The sequence below is a fragment of the Procambarus clarkii genome, chromosome 9, assembly GCF_040958095.1.
Source record: "Procambarus clarkii isolate CNS0578487 chromosome 9, FALCON_Pclarkii_2.0, whole genome shotgun sequence".
NCBI lineage: Eukaryota > Metazoa > Arthropoda > Malacostraca > Decapoda > Cambaridae > Procambarus > Procambarus clarkii.
The window spans coordinates 33,826,982-33,843,884 of NC_091158.1; positions in this window are offsets into that span (position 1 = coordinate 33,826,982).

Here is a 16,903-nt window from a genome sequence, read left to right on the forward strand (position 1 = left end):
AATTGTAATTACGAAGCAATAAGATGCTTATCTTAAAATACTAACAAGGTTTGGTAAGGTCGGTGTTTTCTATGAATCTTTTTAAGGGTATCTACTATGTTTAGTATATCACCTATGCACGTAGTTAATAAGTCAATATTGACTTTACGAATTTGCGAAAACGGGTTGTAATCTTTGGGCGTGTTTAAATACCCCGAAATTACAATCTCTTTGAATGGCCTGAGCGTGGTGTAGTGGCTTGAAGGCGTACCTGTTATGCCAGTTGCTGGAAGGCTTCTGTTCTGGCTAGGGTTTGAGTCTCTTGGTGAGAAAGTGTTCTATAGTTGTATAACTTCAGTTGCGCATTTCGGCAAGTTGTGCATCAAGCATAGACGCAGAGTTCTATCATATTAACAGAGACTTGATGAACAACGTAAGTGACCCTTCAATTTCTCTAGTTGCATTTGGGAGGTGGTAATCTTTGGGGTGTTTAAATACCCGAAAAATACAATCTCTTTTAAGGGTCTGAGCATTGTGCAGTGGGTTAAAGGCGTAACTGTTATGCCAGTTGCTGGAAGGCTTCTGTGCTGGCTAGGGTTCGAGTCTCCTTGTGAGAAAGTGTTCTAAAGTTGTATAACTTCACCTGCGTGTTTAGTCAAGTTGTCCATCAAGCATAGACACAGAGTTTTCCCATATTAACATTGACTTGATGGAAAACGTAAGTGACCCTTCACTTGCTCTAGTTGAACTTGGGAGGTGGTAATCTTTGGGTTGTTTATATACCCGAAATTACCATCTCTTTTTAGGGTCTGAGCATGGTGCAGTGGGTTAAAGGCGTACCTGTTATGCCAGTTGCTGGAAGGCTTCTGTGTTAGCTAGGGTTCGAGTCTCCTGGTGGGAAAGTGTTCTAAAGTAGTATAACTTCACTTGCGTGTTTAGGCAAGTTGTGCATCAAGCATAGACACAGAGGTCTCTCATATTAACAGGGACTTGATGAAAAACGTAAGTGACCCCCCAACTTGCTCTATTTGCCCTTGAAAGATGGTTCTCTTTGACAGGTTAAAATACCCTGAAAATACCATCTATTTTAAGGGTCTGAGTGTGGTGTAGTGGATTAAAGGTGTAACTGTTATGCCAGTTGCTGGAAGGCTTCTGTGCTGGCTAGGGTTCGAGTCTCCTGGTGGGAAAGTGTTCTAAAGTTGTATAACTTCACTTGCGTGTTTAGGCAAGTTGTTCATCAAGCATAGACGCAGAGTTCTCCCATAATAACAGGGACTTGATGAAAAACGTAAGTGACCCTTCACTTGCTCTAGTTGAACTTGGGAGGTGGCAATTTTTGGGGTTTTTAAATACCCCGAAAATACCATCTCTTTTAAGGGTCTGAGAGTAGTGCAGTGGGTTAAAGGCGTACCTGTTATGCCAGTTGCTGGAAGGCATCTGTCCTGGCTAGGGTTCGAGTCTCCAGGTGGGAAAATGTTCTAAAGTTGTTTAACTTCACTTGCTTGTTTAGGCTAGTTTTGCATCAAGCATAGACACAGAGTTCTCTTAAATTATCAGGGACTTGATGAAAAACGTAAGTGACCCCTCACTTGCTCTAGTTTCCCTTGAGAGGTGGTAATCTTTGGGTTGTTTAAATACCACAAAATTATCATCTCTTTGAAGGGTCTGAGCGTGGTGCAGTGGGTTAAAGTCATACCTGTTATGCCAGTTGCTGGAAGGCTTCTGTGCTGGCTATGGTTCGATTCTCCTGATGGGAAAGTGTTCTAAAGTTGTATAACTTCACTTGCGTGTTTATTCAAGTTGTGCATCAAGCATAAATACAGAGTTTTCCCATTTTAACAGGGACTTGATAAAAAACGTAAGTGACCCCCTAACTTGCTCTAGTTGCCCTTGGAAGGTGGTAATCTTTGGGTTGTTTAAATACCCCAAAATTACCAACTCTTTTAAGGGTCTGAGTGTGGTTTAGTGGGTTAAAGGCGTACCTGTTATGCCAGTTGCTGGAAGGCTTCTGTGCTGGCTAGGGTTCAAGTCTCCTGGTGGGAAAGTGTTCTAATGTTGTATAACTTCACTTGCATGTTTAGGCAAGTTGTGCATGAAGCATAGACAAAGAGTTCTCATTATTAACAGGGACTTGATGAAAAACGTAAGTGACCCTTCACTTGCTCTAGTTGCCCTTCGGAGGTGGTAAACTTTTAGGTGTTTAAATTTCTAAAAAAATACCATCTCTTTTTAGGGTCTGAGCGTGGTGCAGTGGGTTAAAGGCGAAAATGTTATGCCACTTGCTGGAAGGCTTCAGTGCTGGCTAGGGTTCGAGTCTCCTTGTGGGAAAGTGTTCTAAAGTTGTATAACTTCACTTGCGTGTTTAGGCAAGTTTTGCATCAAGCATAGACACAGAGTTCTCCCTTATTAACAGGGACTTGATGAAAAACGTAAGTGACTCTTCACTTGCTCTAGTTGCCCTTCGGAGGTGGTAAACTTTTGGGTGTTTAAATACCCAAAAAATACCATCTCATTTAAGGGTCTGAGCGTGGTGCAGTGGGTTAAAGGCGTACCTGTTATGCCAGTTGCTGGAAGGCTTCTGTGCTGGCTAGGGTTCAAGTCTCCTGGTGGGAAAGGGTTCTAAAGTTGTATATCTTCAATTGTGTGTTAAGGCAAGTTGTGAATCAAACATAGACACAGAGTTCTCCCATATTAAAAGGGACTTGATGTGAAATGTAAGTGACCTCTCACTTGCTCTAGTTTCCCTTGGGAGGTGGTAATCTTTGGGATGTTTAAATACCAGGAAATTACCATCTCTTTGAAGGGTCTGAGCGTGGTACAGTGGGTTAAAGGCGTACCTGTTATGCCAGTTGCTGGAAGGCTTCTGTGCTGGCTAGGGTTCGGGTCTCCTGGTGAGCAAGTGTTCTAAAGTTGTATAACTTCACTTGATTGTTTAGGCAAGTTGTGCATCAAGCATAGACACTGAGTTCTCCCATATTAACAGTGACTTGATGAAAAACGTAAATGACCCTTTACTTGCTCTAGTTGCCCTTGGGAGGTGGTAAACGTTTGTGTGTTAAAATACCCCAAAAATACCATCTCTTTGAAGGGTTTGAGTGTGGTGCAGTGGGTTGAAGGCGTACCTGTTATGCCAGTTGCTGGAAGGCATCTGTGCTGGCAATGGCGTGAGTCTCCTGGTGAGAAAGTGATCTAAAGTTGTATAACTTCACTTACGTGTTTAGGCAAGTTGTGCTTCAAGCTAAGACACAGAGTTCTCCCATAATAACAGGGGCTTGATGAAAAACGTACGTGACCCCTCACTTACTCTAGTTGCCCTTGGGAGGTGGTAATCTTTGGGGTGTTTAAATACCCTAAACATACCATCTCTTTGAAGGGTCTGAGCGTGGTGCAGTGGGTTAAATGCGTACCTGTTATGCCAGTTGCTGGAAGGCTTCTGTGCTGGCTATGTTTGAGTCTACTGGTGAGAAAGTGTTCTAAAATTGTATTAATTCACCTGCGTGTTTAGTCAAATTGTCCATCAAGAATTTACACAGAGTTCTTCCATATTAACAAGGACTTGATGAAAAACGTAAGTGACCCCTCACTTGCTCTAGTTGCCCTTGGGATGTAGCAATCTTTAGGGTGTTTAAATACCTCGAAATTACCATCTTTTTAAAGGGTCTGAGCGTGGTGCAGTGGGTTAAAGGCGTACCTGTTATGCCAGTTGCTGGAAGGCTTCTGTGCTGGCATGGGTTCGAGTCTCCTTGTGGGAAAGTGTTCTAAAGTTGTATAACTTCACTTTCGTGTTTAGGCAAGTTGTTCATCAAGCACAGACACAGAGTTCTCCCATATTAACAGAGACTTGATGAAAAACGTAAGTTACATCTCACTTGCTCTAGTTGCCCTTGGGATGTGGTAGTCTTTGGGGTGTTTAAATACCTCGAAATTACCATCTATTTTAAATGTCTGAGCGCGGTGCAGTGGATTAAATGCGTACGTGTTATGCCAGTTGCTGGAAGGCTTCTGTGCTGTCATAGGTTCGAGTTTGCTGGTGGGAAAGTGTTCTAAAGTTTTTAACTTCTCTTGCATGTTTAGGCAAGTTGTGCATCAAGCATAGACACAGAGTTCTCCCATATTAACAGGGACTTGATGAAAAACGTAAGTGACCCTTCACTTGCTCTAGTTGCTCTTCGAAGGTGGTAAACTTTTGGTTGTTTAAATTCCCCAAAAATACCATCCCTTTTAAAGGACTGAGTGTGGTGCAGTGGGTTAAAGGCGTACCTTTTATGCCAGTTGCTGTAAGGCTTCTGTGCTGGCTAGAGTTCGAGTCTCCTGGTGGGAAAGTGTTCTAAAGTTGTATAACTTCACTTGCGTGTTTAGGCAAGTTATTCATCAAGCATAGACACAGAGTTCTCCCATATTAACAGGGACTTGATGAAAAACGTAAGTGACCCCTTACTTGCTCTAGTTTCCCTTGGGAGGTGGTAAACTTTGGGGTGTTTAAATACCTAGAAATTACCATCTCCTTGAAGGGTCTGAGTGTGGTGCAGTAGGTTAAAGGCGTACCTGTTATGCCAGTTGCTGCAAGGCTTCTGTGCTGGCTAGGGTTCGAGTCTCCTGGTGAGAAAGTGTTCTAAAGTTGTATAAATTCACCTGCGTGTTAAGTCAAGTTGTCCATCAAACATAGACACAGAGTTCTCCCATATTAACAGGGACTTGATGGAAAACGTAAGTGAACCCTCGCTTGCTCTAGTTGCCCTTGGGAGGTGGTAATCTTTGGGGTGTTTAAATACCCTAAAATTACCATCTCTTTGAAGGGTTTGAGCGTGGTGCAGTGGGTTTAAGGCGTACCTGTTATGCCAGTTGGTGGAAGGCTTCTGTGCTGGCTAGGGTTCGAGTCTACTGGTGAGAAAGTGCTCTAAAGTTGTATAACTTCATTTGCGTGTTTAGGCAAGTTGTCCATCAAGTATAGACACAGAGTTCTCCCATATTAACAGGGACTTGATGAAAAACGTAAGTGACCCCTCACTTGCTCTAGTTGCTCTTGGGATGTGGCAATCTTTGGGGGTGTTTAAATACCCCAAAACTACCATCTTTTTTAAAGGTCTGAGCATGGTGCAGTGGGTTAAAGGCATACCTGTTATGCCAGTTGCTGGAAGGCTTCTGTGCTGGCTATGTTTGAGTCTACTGGTGAGAAAGTGTTCTAAAATTGTATTAATTCATCTGCGTGTTTAGTCAAGTTGTCCATCAAGCATTGACACAGAGTTCTCCCATATTAACAAGGACTTGATGAAAAATGTAAGTGACCCCTCACTTGCTCTAGTTGCCCTTGGGATTTGGCAATCTTTAGGGTGTTTAAATACCTCGAAATTAATATTTTTTTAAGGGTCTGAGCGTGGTGCAGTGGGTTAAAGGCGTACCTGTTATGCTAGTTGCTGGAAGGCTTCTGTGCTGGCTAGGGTTCGAGTCTCCTAGTGGGAAAGTGTTCTAAAGTTGTATAACTTTACTGGAGTGTTTATGCAAGTTTTGCATCAAGCATAGACACAGAGTTCTCCCATATTAACAGGGACTTTATTAAAAACATAAATGACCCCTCACTTGCTCTAGTTGTCCTTGGGAGGTGGTTCTCTTTGGGGTGTTTAAATACCCCGAAACTACCATCTCTTTTAAGAGTCTGAGCACGGTGGAGTGGGTTAAAGGCGTACCTGTTACGCCAGTTGAAGGAAGGCTTCTGTGCTGGCATGGGTTCGAGTGTCCTGGTAGGAAAGTGTTCTAAAGTTGTATAACTTCACTTTCGTGTTTAGGCAAGTTGTTCATCAAGCACAGACACAGAGTTCTCCCATATTAACAGGGACTTGATGAAAAACGTAAGTGACCCCTCACTGGCTCTAGTTGCCCTTGGGAGGTGGTAATCTTTGGGGTGTTTAAATACCCCGAAATTACCATCTCTTTTAAGGGTCTGAACATTATGCAGTGGGTTAAAGACGCACCTGTTATGCCAGATGCTGGAAGGTTTCTGTGCTGGCTAGGATTCGTTTCTCCAGGTGGGAAAGTTTTCTAAAGTTTGATAACTTTACTTGTGTGTTTAGGCAAGTTGTTCATCAAGCACAGACACAGAGTTCTCCCATATTAACAGGTACTTGATGAAAAACGTAAGTGACCCCTCACTGGCTCTAGTTGCTCTTGGGAGGTGGTAATCTTTGGGGTGTTTAAATTCCCCCGAAATTACTATCTCTTTTAAGAGTCTGAACTTGGTGCAGTGGGTTAAAGACGTACCTGTATTGCCAGATGCTGGAAGGTTTCTGTGCTGGCTAGGATTCGTGTCTCCTGGTGGGAAAGTTTTCTAAAGTTTGATAACTTCACTTGCGTGTTTAGGCAAGTTGTCCATCAAGCATAGACACAGAGTTCTCCCATATTAACAGGGACTTGATGAAAAACGTAAGTGACCCCTCTCTTGCTCTAGTTTCTTTTGGGAGGTGGTAATCTTTGAGTTGTTTATATACCCGGAAATTACCATCTCTTTTAAAGGTCTAAGCATAGAGCATTGGGTTAAGGCGTACCTGTTATGCCAGTTGCTGGAAGGCTTCTGTGCTGGCTAGGGTTCGAGTCTCCTGGTGGGAAAGTGTTCTAAAGTTGTATAACTTCACTTGCGTGTTTAGGCAAGTTGTTCATCAAGCACAGACACAGAATTCTCCCATATTAACAGGGACTTGATGAAAAATGTAAGTGACCCCTCACTAGCTCTAGTTGCCCTTGGGAGGTGGTAATCTTTGGGGTGTTTAAATACCCCAAAATTACCATCTCTTTTAAGGGTCAGAATATGGTGCAGTGGGTTAAATGCGTACCTGTTATGCCAGATGCTGGAAGGTTTCTGTGCTGGCTAGGATTCGTGTCTCCTGGTGGGAAAGTGTTCTAAATTTGTATAATTTCACTTGCGTGTTTAGGCAAGTTGTTCATCAAGCATAGACACAGAGTTCTCCCATATTAACAGGGAATTGATAAAAAACATAAGTGACCCCCCTCACTTGATCTATTTGCCCTTGGAAGGTGGTTCTCTTTGGGGGGGTTTAATACCCTGAAATTACCACTTCTACCTCTATTAAGGGTCAGAGCGTGGTGCAGTGGGTTAAAGGCGTACCTGTTATGCCAGCTGCTTGAAGCCTTCTGTGCTGGCTAGGTTTCGAGTCTCCTGGTGGGAAAGTGTTCTAAAGTTGTATAACTTCACTTGTGTGTTTAGGCAAGTTGTTCATCAAGCATAGACACAAAGTTCTCCCATATTGACAGGGACTTGATGAAAAACGTAAGTGACCCCTCGCTTGCTCTAGTTTCCCTTGGGAGGTGGTAATCTTTCGGGTGTTTAAATACCCCGAAATTACCATCTCTTTGAAGGGTCTGAGTGTGGTGCAGTTGGTTAAAGGCGTACCTGTTATGCCAGTTGCTGCAAGGCTTCTGTGCTGGCAAGACTTCGAGTCTCCTTGTGAGAAAGTTTTCTAAAGTTGTATAAATTCACCCGCGTGTTTAGTCAAGTTGTGCATCAAGCATAGACACAAAGTTCTCCCATATTAACAGGGACTTGATGAAAAACGTAAGTGACCCCTCACTTGCTCTAGTTTCCCTTGGGAGGTGGTAATCTTTCGGGTGTTTATATACCCCGAAATTACCATCTCTTTTAAAGGTCTGAGCGTGGTGCAGTGGGTTAAAGGTGAACCTTCTATGCCAGTTGCTGGAAGGCTTCTGTGCTGGCTAGGGTTCAAGTCTTCTGGTGAGAAAGTGTTCTAAAGTTGTATGACTTCACTTGTGTATTTAGGCAAGTTATGCATCAAGCAAAGACACAGAGTTCTCTCATATTATCAAGGACTTGTTGGAAAACATAAGTGACCCCTCACTTGCTCTAGTTGCCCTTGGGAGGTGGTAATCTTTGGGATGTTTAAATACCCCGAAATTACCATCTTTTTGAAGAGTCTGAACGTCGTGGTGCAGTGGGTTGAAGGCGTACCTGTTATGCCATTTGCTGGAAGGCTTCTGTGCTGGCTAGGGTTCGAGTCTCCTGGTGAGAAAGTGTTTTAAAGTTGTGTAAATTCACCTGCGTGTTTAGTCAAGTTGTCCATCAAGCATAGACACAGAGTTCTCCCATATTAACAGGGACCTGATAGAAAACGTAAGTGACCCCTCGCTTGCTCTAGTTGCCCTTGTGAGGTGGAAATCTAAGGGTTGTTTAAATACCCTAAAATTACCATCTCTTTGAAGGGTCTGAGCGTGGTCATTGGGTTTAGGGCGTACCTGTTATGCCAGTCGCAGGAAGGCTTCTGTGCTGGCATGGGTTCGAGTCTCCTGGTGGGAAAATGTTCTAAAGTTGTATAACTTCACTTGCGTGTTTAGGTAAGTTGTTCATCATGCACAGACACAGAATTCTCCCATATTAACAGGGACTTGATGAAAAACGTAAGCGACCCCTCACTAGCTCTAGTTGCACTTGGAAGGTGGTAATCTTTGGGGTGTTTAAATACCCCAAAATTACCATCTCTTTTTAAGGGTCAGAACATAGTGCAGTGGGTTAAAGGCGTACCTGTTATGCTAGATGCTGGAAGGTTTCTGTGCTGGCTAGGATTCGTGTCTCTTGGTGGGAAAGTGTTCTAAATTTGTATAACTTCACTTGCTTGTTTAGGCAAGTTGTCCATCAAGCATAGACACAGAATTCTCCCATAATACCAGGGACTTGATGAAAAACGTAAGTGACCCCCTCACTTGCTCTAGTTTCCCTTGGGAGGTGGTAATCTTTGGGGTGTTTAAATACCCCAAAATTACCATCACTTTTAAGGGTCTGAGCATGGTGCAGTGGGTTAAAGGCGTACCTGTTATGCCAGATGCTGGAAGGCTTCTGTGCCGGCTAGGGTTCAAGTCTCCTGGTGAGAAAGTGTTCTAAAGTTGTATAACTTCATTTGCGTTTTTAGGCAAGTTGTCCATCAAGCATAGACACAGAATTCTCCCATATTAACAGGGACTTGATGAAAAACGTAAGTGACCCCTCACTTGCTCTAGTTTCCCTTGGGAGGTGGTACTCTTTGGGGTGTTTAAATACCCCAAAATTACCATCCCTTTTAAGGGTCTGAGCGTGGTGCAGTGGGTTAAAGGCGTACCTGTTATGCCAGATGCTGGAAGGCTTCTGTGCTGGCTAGGGTTCAAGTCTTCTGGTGAGAAAGTGTTCTAAAGTTATATAACTTCACTTGAGTATTTAGGCAAGTTTTGCATCAAGCATAGACACAGAGTTTTCCCATATTAACAGGGACTTTATGAAAAACATAAATGACCCCTCACTTACTCTAGATGTCCTTGGGATGTGGTAATCTTTGGGGTGTTTAAGTACCCTGAAAATACCATCTCTTTTAAGGGTCTGAGTGCGGTGCAGTGGGTTAAAGGCGTACCTGTTATGCATGTTGCTGGAAGGCTTCTGTGCTGGAATGGGTTCGAGTCTCCTGGTGGGAAAGTGTTCTAAAGTTTTATAACTTCACTTGCATGTTTAGGCAAGTTGTTCATCAAACACAGACACAGAGTTCTCCCATATTAACAGGGACTTGATGAAAAACGTAAGTGACCCCTCACTTGCTCTAGTTGCTTTTGGGAGGTGGTAATCTTTGGGTTGTGTATATACCCCGAAATTACCATCTCCTTTAAAGGTCTGAGTATGGAGCAGTGGGTTAAAGGCGTACCTGTTATGCCAGTTGCTGGAAGGCTTCTGTGCTGGAATGGGTTCGAGTTTCCTGGTGGGAAAGTGCTCTAAAGTTGTATAACTTCACTTGCGTGTTTAGACAAGTTGTTCATCAAGCATAAACACAGAGTCCTCCCATATTAACAGGGACTTGATGAAAAACGTAAGTGACCCCCTCACTTGCTCTATTTGCCCTTGGAAGGTGGTTCTCTTTGGGGGGTTTAAATACACTGAAATTACCACCTCTTTTAAGGGTCAGAGCGAGGTGCAGTGGGTTAAAGGCGTACCTGTTATGCCAGTTGCTCGAAGGCTTCTATGCTGGCTGGGGTTCGAGTCTCTTGGTGGGAAAGTGTTCTAAAGTTGTATAACTTCATTTGCGTGTTTAGGCAAGTTGTTCATTAAGCATAGACACAGAGTTCTCCCATATTAACAGGGACTTGATGAAAAACGTAAGTGACCCCTCACTTACTCTAGTAGCCCTTTAGATGTGGCAATCATTGGTATTTTTAAATAGCCCGAAATTACCATCTCTTTTTAAGGGTCTGTGTGTGGTGCAGTGGGTTAAAGGCGTGCCTGTTATGCCAGTTTCTGGAAGGCTTCTGTGCTGGCTTTGGTTCGAGTCTCCTGGTGGGAAAGTGTTCTAAAGTTGTTTAACTTCACTTACGTGTTTAGGCAAGTTGTTCATCAAGCATAGACACAGAGTTCTACCATATTACCAGGGACTTAATGGAAAACGTAAGTGACCCCCCAACTTGCTCTATTTGCCCTTGGGAGGTGGTTCTCTTTGGAGGGGTTTAAATACCCTGAAATTACCACCTGTTTTAAGGGTCTGTGCATGGTGCAGTAGGTTAAAGGCGTACCTGTTATGCCAGTTCCTGTAAGGCTTCTGTGCTGGCTAGGGTTTGAGTCTCCTGGTGGGGAAGTGTTCTAAAGTTGCATAACTTCACTTGCGTGTTTCGGAGATTAGAAATCATTGTTATGAGTTTAATCATTCTCTGCTGGAATCTGATTTTAAAATTCTGGACATGTTTATGAATGGCCAGTCAGATTTGAGAGTAATGGAATCCTTATATATAAAGGAGCTGCGGCCTCTGTTAAATAGTATCCTTTCGGCTGTTCAATTGTACACTGTATAGTGCACAGTAGGACCTGTAATTTGATTTATAGTTCATTCTGGTAGTTTTATTATATTTTTGTTTAGTTTACCATGTCTTTGCCTTTTCTTACTTATTTCAAGTCTTGACATTTTACATTATTATAATCTTTTATTTAGGATATATAATACATTTTTTGGTATTTAGTTTTATTTAATATTTGAGTTTCTATAAGATTTTGGTTAGTACTTTATAATTGTCGCTTATTCTGTTTGCATTTTGTATACATTTTTTTTAGATTTGTAGTCATTATATGAATATTTGTTATAGTGTTTAGTATCAAATGTTAGCTATCAAGTCTTATGTCTGTTGATCAATTCGCGTAAGTTTAATAGAATGTTTGTTTTAGTAGTTATAAAGTTCCTCTTGTAATTTAATGAAATTTTTAATTAGCTTTTATCTATGTGACAGTTAGTAAGTTTTATTTGTATTGATCACGTTAAGTAAGCTTAAGTGTTTCGTTTTTTAATCATTTTCCTTTCTTTGATAGGCAATTATATTCAGTATGAGTTCTTTGTTTACCAGTAATTTGATTCTGATTTCTGTTTTTTCTTTTAGATCTGATGATGAATACGAGAAGTATACGAAACGTTATGCATTTTAAAGTAAAGAATCTGAAACAAGATGTTCAGTATATCCCTGGATTTCCTATTCATCTTAATATATATATATATATATATATATATATATATATATATATATATATATATATATATATATATATATATATATATATATATATATTTGTATCAACCCATGTATATCTTGTAACCATCAAATACATAATAAAGCACAAAAAATAAAAAAGGAAGGGGGTGGTAGGAGAAAAGCACACAGAAACTGTTTTGGAGGGGATCTAAACATTCCCTCTAATGCGTTATGCGCGGTTTCCTCTGAGGCTATGGGTCCCCCCTTCTTCCAGCTAGAGGTGGTACTCCCTTCCATATATATATATATATATATATATATATATATATATATATATATATATATATATATATATATATATATATATATATATTGTGACGGTGTCCCACCCCTATATTTCTTCCTTCCCAGCTTAGAAGAGTCATATCTCCATGGCCTAAGTGTTCTCTGATGTTCAGGGAACATTTTCATGTGTGTGAAAGCTTGGAGCGGGATTAAGCTGGCTGTAAAATGGCCAGCTAGCTTTGATAATGTAAGGGGCTTATGCCTTTTGAAGCACAGGACGGTGACGAGCCATCCTGTTTCCCGCCAAGACGTCCTGACGCTTCCCGGCACCTGATTGGCCAGGTGAGGTCACGTGCCGGAAGTGACCAATGACGAGAACCCTCGGGCGGTGTGACGTCATGAGGCGGAAGACGCGGGCGGCTGGCACTTGGGCGGGAAAACAGTACTTCACGAGCCGTCAGAGAGGGAAGACGCGCTCGAGCGAGCTCAGCTCCGGACCTAGAGAACCCTTACCAGTAGATTTAAGCTCAGCTTCGATTCTGCAGACAGTCTGGGAAGTCATCCAACTTCTGTGGAGTGCCCGGAGGCAAGGACGGACCGGACTGAAGAGCCAAAAGCCGTATCACGTGTCTGCAGCAGAAGGAACGATGGGCTGGTGACGTCTGGGACGCCCACTAGACGACCACGTCTTACACATCAAGTGACAAGCTAGGGCCGGGCCCAAATCTACTGGCAGTTAAGGCGAGGGGAAGCTGTGCTAGACTGTGAAGAGTCGACAGTGCCAGTGAGTGTGGAGGACGACGACGGAGGTACCTGTCTCCAGTACCCCAGACAATAGGAGGAGGAAGGCAGTACCTGTTGGATGTGAGTACTGCGAGGATGCGTTACCACGAAGGCGACGGAGGAACCTGTGTGTGTGGGAACTGTTCATCAGGAGACCAGAAGCCAGAACCAGGAACCTCAACATCCCTCAACAGAGCACGAGTCAGCTTCGTGGTTGGAGTGAAATAAGATAGATAATTGTCCCTCCCTTACCCCTTTTTGAGCTGGGGGAGTTAGAGTATTTTATATGTTGTGAATATTTCCACTCATCATTTTATTGTCTAAGTGACAGGACGTTAGGGTAGGAGCCAAAAACTCATTTAGGCATGAGTTGGTGTGTGTGAACATTAAGGTGGGATGTTAGTGATCCTGGAAGGGTAGTTGGTGTGCAAGGAGCCAGCAACGTACTCTGAAACGCACAGCTGATCGCATCGCTGGAGGCGTGGGAAAGTCACGACGTTCTGACAGCTAGAACCATCAGCTGCCAGAGGCGCGAGGTGTGTGCCCACGCCGGGGGAGTGGATCCAGTCAGCTGACCGTGCTGCCAGAGACGTGTCATCGAGAAATGCTGCCGCCAGCGGATGATTTCAACATAGACATTTCTTTATGCCATTTGTAAATGTATATATGTTTTCTTCAGTAAACTCTTAAACTAACTGAGGAGTTTAGGTGAGCCTACATTCTCTAGGGTTATATATATTATATATTTATGAGACCATTAGTGACACCTTCTACTGCACATGATATTGCATCCTTGATTAAGATAACCATTAAGACCACTGATGTGTTGCTGGGACACGAGCATAAACACCCAGCTGGCGACCTGAGTAGACCAGATAAACAAGAAGAAAGCATTCCAGTGTCAGGACAGGCAGGTTTAAGCGAGTTATAAGAAGCTTGAATCTCCCCACTCGCTAGGGGTGTATAAAGCCAGCCCTTAGTTGACTGGGGAAGCCCAAGGGTGAGCAGTGGCACCCGGTACTGAGGGGCTAAGACCTGTGGGACCACCCCAATCACAGCTTGGAAGGGGGTATATATATATATATATATATATATATATATATATATATATATATATATATATATATATATATATATATATATATATATATATATATATATATATATATACATATATATATATATATATATATATATATATATATATATATATATATATATATATATATATATATATATATGTCGTACCAAGTAGCCAGAACGCAATTCTCAGCCTACTATGCAAGGCCCGAATTGCCTAATAAGCCAAGTTTTCCTGAATTAATATATTTTCTCTATTTTTTTCATATGAAATGATAAAGCTACCCATTTCATTATGTATGAGGTGAATTTTTTTTTACTGGAGTTAAAATTAACGTAGATATATGACCGAACCTAACCAACCCTACCTAACCTGACCTAACCTATCTTTATAGGTTAGGTAACCGAAAAAGTTAGGTTAGGTTAGGTAGGTTAGGTAGTCGAAAAACAATTAATTCATGAAAACTTGGCTTATTGGGCAAATCGGGCCTTGCATAGTAGGCTGAGAAGTGCGTTCTGGCTACTAGGTACGACATATATATATATATATATATATATATATATATATATATATATATATATATATATATATATATATATATATATATATATATATATATATTGTTATGATCTCAGCCTACAGGAGAAACGAGTCTCCCCCTTGAGACTTATTCATCAAGCCTGACCTGATTGATCTAGCAAATATTGAGGTGATAACACATGTAAAATAGTTGCTTGGATATGATGAACAATTTAAGATTATGGGCAGTGAAGAAGAAAACAGATAAATGACTGGCTAGGAGATGTGGACATTTTGCTGGAGGCATGAGGCTCGTTTCTGGAGGGCTTTGACCTCACTTGAGGCCAGACATCGCAGGGGGAAAGCCGCGCTCTGTTGAGCTCCCGTCAGGAAGGAACCCCTAGTGATATATCTCCAAGAGAAGAGAAGTGTGCAGACGTGCCAGCTGTGGAATTGAGCTGAGAACGTTGTGGTCTCAAGTCCTGGTCGACGAGGAGAGTATTAAGCCGCCCAGAGGCATTTTCGTGGGCTGTGTGGAGCGCCCTGACCAGACGCCGTCAGAGGGATAGCGCCCTCGACGAGATAACCTGTGGTAAGTATGATATACGCCAGTTCATAGTGATTGCTTGTAGTTGGTCGTGTGCCCAGCGACAGTAGCAATGTTTATTGATAAGTTGGACTTGTTTTAATAAGGCAGAAAGCCTGAAATAAGAGAGTGGAGAGGGAGGAACACGGAGCAACATCCGTCTCCTCTGAGCGCTGGCAGGCAACTGAGGGAGCCCGGCTCCTGACGGTGGAAGACCCTCCCAGTGTGAGGCCCGCCAGGCGAGTTGGAGCATGGACCCTCCCAACAGGGGAGTCCACTCTCACTGAATGTAGAGGACAGATAGAGGTTTGAGGCAAACATATTGTGTGATTATTTTTGTTTATGTGTTAAAGGGGAAACAATTTTATTGGAGTGTCGATGGGTTACAGGTTTGCCTTTGGGGAATAAGTTGCTGAGAACTTCGAAGCCAGCACAGATGAGGTAATTGATGAGACTCCAAGGTAGTGGAGCAGAGGACCTCGAGCTGTGAGGAGAAGCAGTGAAGAGGAGTGTCACATGCGTCTGTAGAGGTGGTGAAGCACCATAGTTGCTCGAGGGAACTTCATGGTGTAGCAGCCAAGAGAGCTGTGGAGGACCCTAGCAGAAGGGTGAAGCACCGTAGTTGCTCAAGGAAACTTCATGGTAGCAGCCTGGAGGAGCTGCAGAGGATCCTGGTAGTTAAGCCTGGAAGAACCTGAAGAGATCAGGGTAGTGAACTTCCAGAGGTGGAAAGGAAGTTCTGGTGGATTACTTGTAGGGAGTTGATAGTGTTTGGTTGTCATTAGCTTGCAAGACGCAGTGAGAGGTGAGTGATTGTTTGCATTCTTATGTCAAGAAGTGTTTTATACTGAAGTTTAGAGTTACAGTCGTCGGCTGGATTACCTACAGATGTATGTGTTCTAGGACTGATAGAGTGATCGATTGATCATTGTTGTGTATCAAAGAACATTTATACTGATATATGTTATTGCATTCACATGCTGATTTTCTTTGTACACATTTATAGATACATATATATATTCTCTTGCTTATGGTGCAACAGTGTATGTAGACTTGATCAACTTGAGGAGGTTGATAGTATCAGGTGGTGAACTAGGAGATAGGATACCACTTGATAAACTGATAATAGAGTTCTGATGGTGTTGGAGTGCACCCTGATTGTAATAGTATAGAGTATAGGATTCAAATGTATTCAAATTTGCTGGTGTTTGCCCTTGTCCAAGTGAGGCTTCCCAGGAAATAGTGAAGGAAGAGAGAGAGAGAGAAAGAACCAAGAACCACCGCTGTGGACAGTGTAGGATGGAAGATTAGTAAGTTAAAGGGGATTGAGGAGATCATATCACATAAGGAGAGAGTGGGGAGTCACAGCGGCTCGAGTGGGTGTGTGCACGTGACAACGAGCCTAAGTGTTGGAGCCGCATCCCCTAAATGTGTGACGCTGAGCCCCTCTCCAAGAGCCAGAAGCGCCTAGTGTGATCTCCTAGCGAGGTATAAGCACTCTACCGAGTTGTGGGTTGGGTTGTCTGCAAAGGAGGAACAACACCACCAACACACAATCTATAACAATATATATATATATATATATATATATATATATATATATATATATATATATATATATATATATATATATATATATATATATATATATTAGTATATTTTGGTAGCAGTCTTTCCTGTAGACATATATTATTAAATATGACCGAAAAAGTAAGATTAATAATTCTAACACGAATTTTCTCAATCTTTCGTACATTACGCTTCACTGTTGGAGGTAAATCAAAAATCACTTCTCCAAAATTCATTTTTATTTCTAGTCTGACGCGACACGGGCGCGTTTCGTAAAACTTATTACATTTTCAAAGACTTCACAAATACACAACTGATTAGAACTTACGTATCTCTGATTTTATATCTACATTTGAGTGAGGTGGGAGGGGTGATGTGGCATTAACACAAGACAGAACAAGAGGGGATATTAATAGGGTATTAAAAGTATCAACACAAGACAGAACAGAAACAATGGGTATTGAATAGAAGTGTTTGTAGAAAGCCTATTGGTCCATATTTCTTGATGCTTCTATATTGGAGCGGAGTCTTGAGGTGGGTAGAATATAGTTGTGCAATAATTGGCTGTTGATTGCTGGTGTTGACTTCTTGATGTGTAGTGCCTCGCAAACGTC